The sequence below is a fragment of the Vulpes vulpes genome, chromosome 15 (genome assembly GCF_048418805.1).
Source record: "Vulpes vulpes isolate BD-2025 chromosome 15, VulVul3, whole genome shotgun sequence".
NCBI lineage: Eukaryota > Metazoa > Chordata > Mammalia > Carnivora > Canidae > Vulpes > Vulpes vulpes.
The window spans coordinates 71,009,957-71,020,633 of record NC_132794.1 but is presented as its reverse complement, the minus strand read 5'-3'; positions in this window follow the sequence as shown (position 1 = coordinate 71,020,633).

Genomic DNA, 10,677 nt, shown 5'->3' with positions numbered 1-10,677 from the left:
AGACTGGTGGCTCGGCTGTCAAGGTGAAAGGACAGGGCTGGAGTTGTGGGATCCAGGGAGGGGACGCAGGGAGGGGTGTGCAGAGCGGCGAGCAGCCCCAGAAGGGGGAAGCTGCAGGGTGGCTGAGAAGGAGCAGCTGGAGAGGAAGGAGGAAAGCCAGTGTGTCCTGCCAGAAAGGCGGGTGACATGAGGACAGGGGAGGACCACCAGCCGTTAGGAACAAGGGGGCACTCAGGGCCCCTATGGAGAGCAAGTCTCGGTGGGTGCTGGGCAGAGAGGTGAATGGAAGGTGAGTCCAGACTCCACCTTTGAGAAGCTTCACCGGGAAAGAGAGGAGACAGGGCTGGAGCTTGGGGGAGAGGCACATTTTCACTTTCAAATAAATCCCTGGCATTTTGGCCAGCAGAGGAACTGGGAGATGGGGGAAGCCCCATGATATTTCCCCACCAAGCTGCCAAGTTACCCAAGTGTGGGTAACTGCTCTCCCTCTGCTACCACGGCTGCCACCGCTGCACACCTCTCACCGGGCTTGCTGTCGTTGCCCAGGGGAGCAACAGGCCACCAGTGAAAGATGCCCTGGGCTCTCAGGTGCTGGAGGGGGTTCAGGTTCAAAGCGTGCGGACTCTGAAAACTTTCTTGCCAACCCCTCTTCCAAAGCATCTCAGATCTTCCCGGTGAAGAACCCCTCACTGGCACACAGGAAGGAGGTCATATCCCAGGGCTCAGGGGTCGAAGTGGAGCGCGGAGCAGTCACCACAAGCCCAGTGTTCCTCTGAGGCCTTGTGTTTCAGCTTCAAGATTCATGCACTTTTGCCTGCTACTCTGTGATGCGCATGTGTGTTCTGGGCTTTCAAACTGACATTCCAAATCACTTCCCTTCACGTAAAACTGATGCTTAAGGAAGATGTGCCTGGCTTGTCCCAGGGCACTCCAGCCAGAGCAGGGGTCTGACCTCTTGCCTCTACCCAGCCCCTACACCTGCACCCAGGTGCGCGCGCCCACACACACACACACACACACACACACATGCGCGTGCACACAGATTTTATAGCTGAGGAGGAGACTGAGGCTCAGAGAGGGGAGGTCATAGGCCCAAGGTCACACAAAGTGCAAAAACTAGAATCCAGGTCCATTGATTCCCTATCCAGTGCTCCTTTTACTCGGCTTTATTGCCAAGGGAATTGATGGTGCCACACCTTTATTGGGGGACCTTGGATTCTACATTTGATTTTGGCAGAGGAAATGAAAAATGGATAGCAGGAAGTTTCAGGTAGAAAATAGTAATTTAATGAGCTGAGCCCCATAACAAGGTTCTGCTGCTTTTAAGACTGGACACTATGGTTAGAATTAACAGCCACATTCCAGGGAGGGTTTAGCAGACTTTAAGAAGGGCTTTCAGCTCCAAATCATCTTCTCTACCTCTGGCATTAAAAAATGTGAAAGCCGCCTTTCAGGTAAGCATTGCCCTTGCCCCTAGGTCATTACCATGGGCTGAATAGGTGCCCCCCAAATTCATATGTTTAAGTACTGACCCTCTGTACCTCAGAATGGGACCTTATTTGGCAGATGTAACCAAGCTAAAATGAGGTCATGTGATGCGGGTGGGGGTGCGGGAGGTGTTGCTAATCCAGTATGACTAGTGTCCTGTTAGGAAGAGATTTGGACACAGAGATACACAAGGAGGAAGAGCAGGTAAAGAAATACAGGGAGGAGGTGGCCATCTACAAGCCAAGCAGGGAGACCTGGCACAGATCCTTCCTTCCCAGCCCTTAGGACACCTTGACCTCTGACTTCCAGCCTCTAGAACTGCAGGACAGTACATTTCTGTTGTTTAAGCCACTGGAAAACTAATACAACTGGCCAGATCCCTTTAGCAGAAACGTGTAATCTCTTAGCAAGAGGAGCTCCTGTTTTTGAGCTCAACTTTTTGCTAGATGCCTCACACATGGCATCTCATTTCCTCTTCACTGGAGAGATAATAACAAAAATTATGGCTCATCTTTATGGAGCATTTGCTATGTCTTGGGTGGTTTTTAGTGCTCCACCTTTAATACCCCTACCAGGAGGTCTCAGATATTACTGTTTCCATTTTATAGACTAGAATATTGAGTCCCAGTGAGGTCAAGTGCCTAGCCCGGGGCACTCAGCTAAGAGTAAGTGGGTGATCAGAATGAGAATCCACTTTCCACCCACCTTTCCCTATACTTTCAAGGTGAATGAGCTTCCCCAGGGCTCTCCTCCCGGAGTGGATAGAGGGGAATGGCTCCCCTCCCCACACCTGCCCTGCCAAGGGGTGCAGCTGGTTAATGCAGGAGGAAAGAGGGGGACCCCTACGTGGTGCCTGAAACCCTGCACCTCTGACCTCCCAGCAGCCCAGCAGCCATCCCGCATCCCCCCCTGCAGGTCGGCTGGGCTTGGCCGCAGTCAGGGCTGACGTCAGCCAGCTGGAAATTCCTCTGCCCCACGATCAAGGCTTGCAGAACAAAAGCTCCCACCGCAGGAAAAAACTTCCTGCTCAGCCCCTAGCGAGAGGCTCAGGTTTCAACCACACAGCCGGTGAAGTCATCGGTCCTGGGCCAGCGGCAGAGGGGCTCCCAAGGGCCTGGAGCAGCTGGGCGGAAGGCCTCGCCTCTCCTCCCCTCCAGGCCGCAGGGCCCGGCTCCCCAGCCGAGATTCCCCTGCGGCCCGCAGGGAAGGCTGCTGCCCAGCCTCGTCACAGCCCTTTCCCATCTCTGACCTCCGCCAGTGCTCTCACCATTGTGGCCACATCCATGTGCCAGCGGAGCAACCGAGGCCCAGAGAAGTGGCATCAGGGGCTCAATGATATTCAGCAAGTTAGATTCGAGCACTCTAACCTGGTCCTTAAATTAAGAGGAGCTGAAAGCCCTTGGATACTAAGCAAAGAGGGAAGAAAGGAGATAAACTCCAAAAAACCTCATTCCTTGGCCATCTGCCCTGCCCCCGGTGGAGCGCAGAGGGCTGGGTGCATGGGCAGGTGGGCTCGCTGGAGCCACCCGTGCTGGTCAGCAGCCTGCGCGCCACGGGCCCTGCTAATTTACTGAAGTCAGCAAAGCGAGGTAGGGAGCGATCGAGGCAAAGGGAGGAGGTGACTGGGGGAAAAATGGACATAAAGCATCTGGAGACATGAAAGACATTGCCATTAACAATAATGTTCCGTCAGAGTCGAGCGCTAGCTAGGAACACGGACGGCTGCGCAGCCCAGCACTCCACCCACAGCTGCCAGGCCCCGCTGGTCACTTTCCTTTGAACTTTGTTTAGTCTTCACGAAGACAGCCCTGTGAAGCTGCAGCGTGGACCCCAGGATCTGCAACCCCCCCTCTTTGGGGACCTGGATCCCTGCCCTGTCCACTTAAGAAGTCCCTGAGGCCATGTCTGTACTGACTGGCTCTGCCCCATGGTCACAGGCAATTGAATTAAGAGTGTGGGCAGGTGACTCAAGCTGGGCCCATCAGATTCTCTTGAGAATTTAGAATTGGGATGTCATAACAATGGAGGATCACAAGAATAAGTTCTGGAAGTGGAGAGAGAGAGATAGGGAGAGAGGGAGAGAGAATGAATGAATAATGCATCCAGTATACTGAGGGCAGGAGAGTGGGTGATGGAGTCCTGGTCTTGCTGCTTTCCACCTGGGGTCTCCACACTTGTCTACATTCTTAATAATACATTCTGGTTTTGCCTAAGCTGGCTTGAGTTTGTCTCTGTCACTTGCATCCAAGGACTCTCCTAAGTAAGTTCCATGATGGCAAGGATCAGGTCTTGTTCTCCGGTACATTCCCCAGACCTGGCACATAAAAAAAGTGCTTGGTATATGTTTGTTGAATTCATGAAAAGTGGAGGTTCAGAGAAGTTAACAGATCTGGACCCAAGTCACACACAGTACGTAACAGCTGGGATGTGAACTGGGTCATCCAGCTTCAGAGCGTGTGCTTTTTCTACTGTACCACCGCCTTTTACTGACCGTTATTATTCTTCTATTAAAATCACAGACAGTTAGAGCTGGAGTGGATCTGCAAGGTTGGTAGGTCTGAAGTTTGTTTCACAGATAGAAAAGTGAAAGTGGCAGATGTCTCTTGAATCCCATGCAACCTCCTAACCCCCGCTGGGCCTGCTGGTTGTTGGGGTACTGAAGTACTTTCATACCTGCTGGTGAATAGCAGCCACTGGAAACCCCCAGAGCTACCTCTCTCTCCCAAGAGCCTCTCTTTGGGACCCCCGGGCCTTCCATCACCCACAAGCAAAGCCTAGTAGGAGTTTCTCGGCACTTGGTTATTACTTCTGCTGCTCTACCTGTTAAATATTGTGCATATCAGTGCTATGTCTCCCTAGATGTGATCTGAGGAGTTCTGGTCACTGTTTCTCCCTTAAAAAAAGCTGTCCCTTCTGCCTCCCATCACAGCTGAAACCCTACTGTTCAGAGACAGTTCATGTATCTATTCATCCTTCCATTCCACAAATATTTACTGATGCCCCTTCTGTGCCAGGCTTTCAGCCCCCAGGAGCTCTTGTTCCCAGCAACCTTAAATGCAAATACCCATGGGGAGGAAGGAATCCAAAGTCTTTATGGTCCTCAGGGCACAGGGATGGTGTGGCAGCAGGCTGGGATTACCCACCAGGCTGGCTAAACCACCCGGAAAAGACCAGTAGCAACAGAGAGATCAAAACGAGAAAGCAAGAGCAAGAAGGAAAATACAGAGATAAGCAGTTTATTTGCTTTCAGTTCTATTTGCTTTAAGTACATTTCATGGCCCATCACAAGGCAAAAGATGCATATGATGTGAAGAGAAACCAGAGTACATGTTTTGGGGGCCCTGTCAAAACACCAAATTTTATTGTATGGATTGGTGATGTTATTTTGATTTACATGTCTTGGAGGGAGGGGGCATCGTGAGCACTGGGGGCTCGGGGCCATCTAAGGATTTGAATCTGGTCCAGCTGGCAGGCAACTGAGAACAAATGCCATGACCTCAGATACGATACGAGTGCTTGAGGCAGGCTGAAGGTCTAGGGGTAGAAGTGAGGACTCCAAGGTGCATTTAGGACTTCTCTGTGCCAGACCCCGCCCCAGCTAATTTGTTGTGTGCTATCTCATCACACCTCAAACCCGACTAAGCCGTAGATTGTGTTATTCCATCTTCCAGATGGAGAAAGCTGAGATTTCAGTATTGCTAAGCAATTTTCACAAGATGGCCTCAATAATAGTTAACAGAAATGGGATTTGTCCCTGGATCGGGCATCAGGTAATTATCTGTTGAATGAATGATCCTTCGGCTCCAAAATCCATGCCCTTTCTACTATGATTGAGAGAAAATAATAGAGAAGTTCTTTCTGCACCCCCAGAAATAATAGCTAACACTTATACAACACTTACTATGTACTACGCACTGTTCTAAGCACTTCATCCATCTATCTATCACCTACCTACCCTCCTAGAGAGATTCATCTAAACCTCATTTGATAGACAAGGAAATGAAGGCACAGAGAGAGAGTTGAAGTCCCTTGCTATAGGTCTCAGAAGGGGCACATGGTAGAGCTAGCATTTAGTCCGGCTCCCAGGTCCCTGCTCTGAGCCTCTCTGTACTCTCCTGCCTGCTTCCCTCAGCTCTACCAACACAATGTTTTGCTCTTTTATTTTGATAGTTTGATGAGCATGTGCTGATACCTTAGAGCCGGTTTGTTTGCATTTTTCTCATTTCTGGTGGACTTATGTACTTTTTCACATTTTGATCTACCATCTGTACTTCCTGTATAAACTGTCTGTTCATCTCTTTTGCTGCTTTCTGAGTGGAATCTGGGCACTGGTTTTAGCTCTTTGTGAAAAAGCAAAAATTAATATATTTTCGATGTATCGGTGGTTTATTTTTTCCAGGCTGTTATTTTCCTCTTGAGATTATCCTGTATCTTATTCAACAAAAATTTCCTATTCTTTAATATGAAAATCTTTTTTGTCCCTGGTGATGAATTCTTTTCCAATGTGATAAACATGGAATTGCAGATTCTTGGAGTTTGTTTTTTTTTAATAGTTTTTCAGAAGTGCACCAAATCCTACCTGCAGTTTATTGTAGAAAATAATATAAGGTGTACCCTTCTCTGTATTCATTATGACTCTCTCCCAAACATTTATTATATAGTAATTCCTTTTCTCATTGTTGGATAACTTGTTGCTTTACTATATATTGGATTGATTTTGGATCATTTAATTGCTCCCACTGATTTTCCCCCATTGTTAGTTACCATATGCTTTGGATAATTGTCATTTTGTAATATGTTATGAAATCTGGTAGGTTAAATTTACAATCATACCCTTTAAAAGGGAAGCTGTAGACTTTTTAACTATTTAATCTGGTAACTGAACATCATTATTCATTTATCAAGTTCTTATATACTATCCCTTGGAAATCTTAATTGGTGGTGCATTATAGCGATCTAGAATTCATGGAGAAGTGTTGGCTTTGCTATTTGTCATCCCCTTGCCTGGAGTAGACGGGCTGTGCATTTATTTTCTTTCTTTCTTTCTTTCTTTCTTTCTTTCTTTCTTTCTTTCTTTCTTCTTTTTCTTTCTTTCTTCTTTCTTTCTTTCTTTTTCTTTTTTCTTTTTCTTTCTTTCTTTCTTTCTTTCTTTCTTTCTTTCTTTCTTTCTTTCTTTTAAATATTCTATTTATTCTTATTTCTTCTAAATATTCTATTTATCTATTTGATAGAGAGAGCACAAGCAGAAGGAACAGCAGAGGGAGAGGGAGAAGCAGGCTCCCCGCAGAGCAGGGAACCGGATGTGGGGTTCAATCGCAAGACCGGGAGATCATGACCTGAGCTGAAGGCAGACGCTTAACAAACTGAGCCACCCAGGCACCCCAATCATCTTCTTTTATTTCTCTCAACAGTGTTTCAAACCTTCCTTGAGGAAATCTTACAACTTGAAGTAAACTAGTGTTCAAATATTGAATGTTTGATGTTAAATGAAGCTTAAACCTTTTCCTGTTCATTTTCTATCTATGCAGCACTGGGCCATGTGCCACAATGGGCACTCTTGGCTCATGGGATGGTTTCATGACTTGGAAACTGGACTCTGACGTTGGAATGTGGCAATGAGGAAAGTTCTCTGGGAGCTGGGGGTTGGCATACCACTGGGGGCTATGGGAGTCCTGCAAGAGGGAGGCACCCACTGGGGAGTGAGACCACTTGACTGTCATGGAGGGCCTGTGCAGGGGGTCAGGGCAGAGAGCAGGAGAACTGTTTGATCCTGGCCTTGAAGTTAGAGCCTTGATGTTAGCTCTAGATGAGATATCTACACAATCAGTGGGTCCTTCTGAGAGCCTATGGGGTTACAGGTATGACATCCTTAGAATCTCTCTTATGCTCTTATCCCAAATGCCCTGCAGTATCTCAAAGTTTATTTCAGGAGGAGTTAGGAGTCTGTAACTGCTGTTGAGTGCCTGTAACACATACCAAATCCTATGCCTGAAACTGTTCTTGCTCTCTTGTGTAGTATTCACTGTAGCCTGATGAGGTAAGTGTCATTATACCCATTTTGAGATGAGGAGGCTAAGGCTGCAAGAGGTTAAGGATGAAGCCCAAAGGCGCACACACAACCACTAACTTATAGACCTGCAGTTGAACTCAGTGTTGCCTACAAAATCCATATTCCTTCCATTCACCATCCTGTTTTTCTATCCTACAGGGTCTCAGTGTGCAGCTGTGTCACTTGGGAAGGAGTGAACACAAGCAAATCCCAAGTCTTGGCCAGGTCATTCATTCATTTGCCCATTCATCCACTCAATCAACCCATAAACATTTGGCACATGTCAATTATGCATGCCACTTCTTCCAAGTGAAAGCTTCCTCTCCCTGCTTCAACCACCAATGACTCTCATCTATCCTTCCAACCCAGACTTCTTTCCCAAACTTTACACTTGCACAGCCACCTTGCTGTGGGTGAATGTAGCAGGATGTCGCATGTTAATATGTCAGAAGGAACTGGCCATTTGTCCTTCATCTCCCAAACCTGTTCTGTTCCTTCTAGGTGAACAATTTCACCATCCATCCTCCCTCTTGTCCATCTTTCCAATTTTTCACAAAGCCTTACTGATTTTCTCCCAAACTATGGTTAAATGTATGTCTTGCTCTCTGTCTCAGCAACCACCCTGTTGGGCTGAATCCTGCCCAGTTGGTGTGAGTCTGCCCCTTGGCCACCTTCCCCACAGCCTGACCTGCTCTGGCATTGCTTGTGTGTTTCAGGTGGATCTTTCTGAGACATGCCTGTACACCTTCCAAAGCTGAGAAATACAAATCCAAAGAAGATTTTTGTGCAGCCATGTCAATCCCTTCCAAGGGGAACTGGCTCACTACTGCCACCTGCTCAAAGGGCTACCCTGTTTTGGGCCCCACCGGCTGATTGAACCAGGGGTGTCCATCTGGCTGACTGGCTGGCCAACAACACATAATACAACTTGGTGTAGAAGAGGCATGTTAGGTCAAGCAGTTTCCCTTGAGAGAGTGTGAGCAAAGAAATATCGAGAGAATGGAGAAGTTAGCTGTGGAAACAGACCAAAAAGTCATGAAACAGCTGGTACCAGAGAAACCAGTAGTCGGGTCTTGAGCAATGAGGAAGCGGGTCAGTACAGAGAGGAGGATAGAGTATCACACAGGGCTCAGGAGCCATGTAAAGGATGCTGTGCATCATAAATGGGATTCTTTACATGGAATACTTTTTTTAGCTTTAGGGAAAACTCTCTGCATTGTCCTTATTTTCTTGTTTTGCTACAGACCAGCAAAGATCACAGTGGGATGTTGGGGGTCCCCCAGTCTGGCTCACATCAAACAAACCCTCTTTCATTCAGTGGGGCTGGGTGGGGGGGAGTGGTGGCTTGACAGAGGCGGCGGAAGTCTTGCAGAACTAGAGAAACAGCCTCAGATCTTCCCTCTGGGGAATCCAGACAATAGAGCAGCTGACTTCTTTCCACTGAGATCTCACCGCACGTGGCGAGGCCCGGAAGCTCCATTTCAATATTTAGACTTTGGTGCTGTGGAAGTCCACGGTGTTTGTTATTCTGGTGGCTGGTGTTTGGAGAAGCACATTGTCTCCACGGAGATGCCTGGTGCTCACAGGTTGTTCTATTGTCTCTCGAAGCCCCGCTGTGATGAGATCACAGGGCTGTTCCTGCAGGCACTCTTTCTGATAAGGCCCCAGGAGGTTGAGGTTGAACTAATTCTCTGAGGGAAGCTGGTTCCCTGACTCTGGGGGTCAGGTGCCAGGGTCAGTCCCTGAGACTGTCGGTGTCTAGAGAGGGGGTCCACGAGCGTGGGCTCTGGAGTCAGACCCCATGGATTTGTAAGCTGGCTCCATCACTTACCAGCTGTGTGAACTTGGGTGAGTCAATCTCTCTGAGCCTCAGTCTCCTTACTGAAAAATGGGGCTAGTAATAGTATATTCTCCATTGAGTTTTATCATGATGAAAGAAATGTGTTAGGTTGGCCTATATGAAATTGTCACTTTAATTGTCTTAAACTGGGTTATCCTAATACAATGGTGACTAAGAGTAACTGCATAATAAATGCTGGCTAAACATATAGGAAATTACATTAATATTTATGATTCTTTCAGTCCTTCTCTAACAGTGAGGAGCAATCATTTCTGACCAGGCCTCGCCAGACTGGTACAGAGAAGCAAGGTGGTGCTGAGGCCTACTTTTGGGCTGCAGGCACCAGGAGACCATGGGTTCCCTAGTGCTAGATCAGGCTCTGCTCTACTTGGCTGTGTTTTTCCCCCTCTGAGCTTCCTCATCCAACAAAAGTCATGACATTGGATGAGCTCATGAACCCCTTTCTAGCTCCAATGATCTGATTCTAAGTGTTCTCAGAACACAGAAGCCTTCCTCCCCCTTTCAATTCTGAGTACTTTGTCTCGGTCACTTGTTTACCACTTGCAAATTAATAGCTCTAAGACCTAGTCTCCCAATTGCCCCTGGGTTACTGCTATGTCTAGATAGGCTGGGTAGCCTCTGTAGCCCATGACAACATATCAAGACTAGAGTTCCTTTTTTTGCCCCAAGTACAACATAGGCCACCTCCAGCTTTACTATAAGAAATACGGGCATTTTCTCTTCACCTTCCCAAATGATAACGGTGAGTATCACTTCTTTACCACAGTCCATATATCAGTATTATTCTAAGTGCTCATAGGTAGTAAGCCACTTAAACCCTCACAGCATTATTGTTCCCTGCATATTTTCAGACCGCAAGGCTTTGAAACTAGAACTGATTCACAAGAAGAAATTTGGAAGAAACTCAAACACATAGAGATTAAAGAACATCCTACTAAAAGATGAATGGGTCAACCAGGAAATTAGAGAAGAATTAAAAAGATTCATGGAAACTAATGAAAATGAAAATACAACTGTTCAAAATCTTTGGGATACAACAAAAGCAGTCCTAAGAGGGAAATACATTGCAACACAAGCCTCCCTAAAAAAAATTGGCAGAAACTCAAATATACAAGCTAACCTCGCACTTAAAGGAGTTGGAGAAAGAACAGCAAATAAAGCAGAAGGAGAAACATAATAAGCCCTCACAACAGCTCCATAAAGTAGGTACTATGATTCCCACCTTACTGCTGGGAAGTGAGGGACTAACTAACTCTCCCAAGGTCAGTGGGTGCCCAGT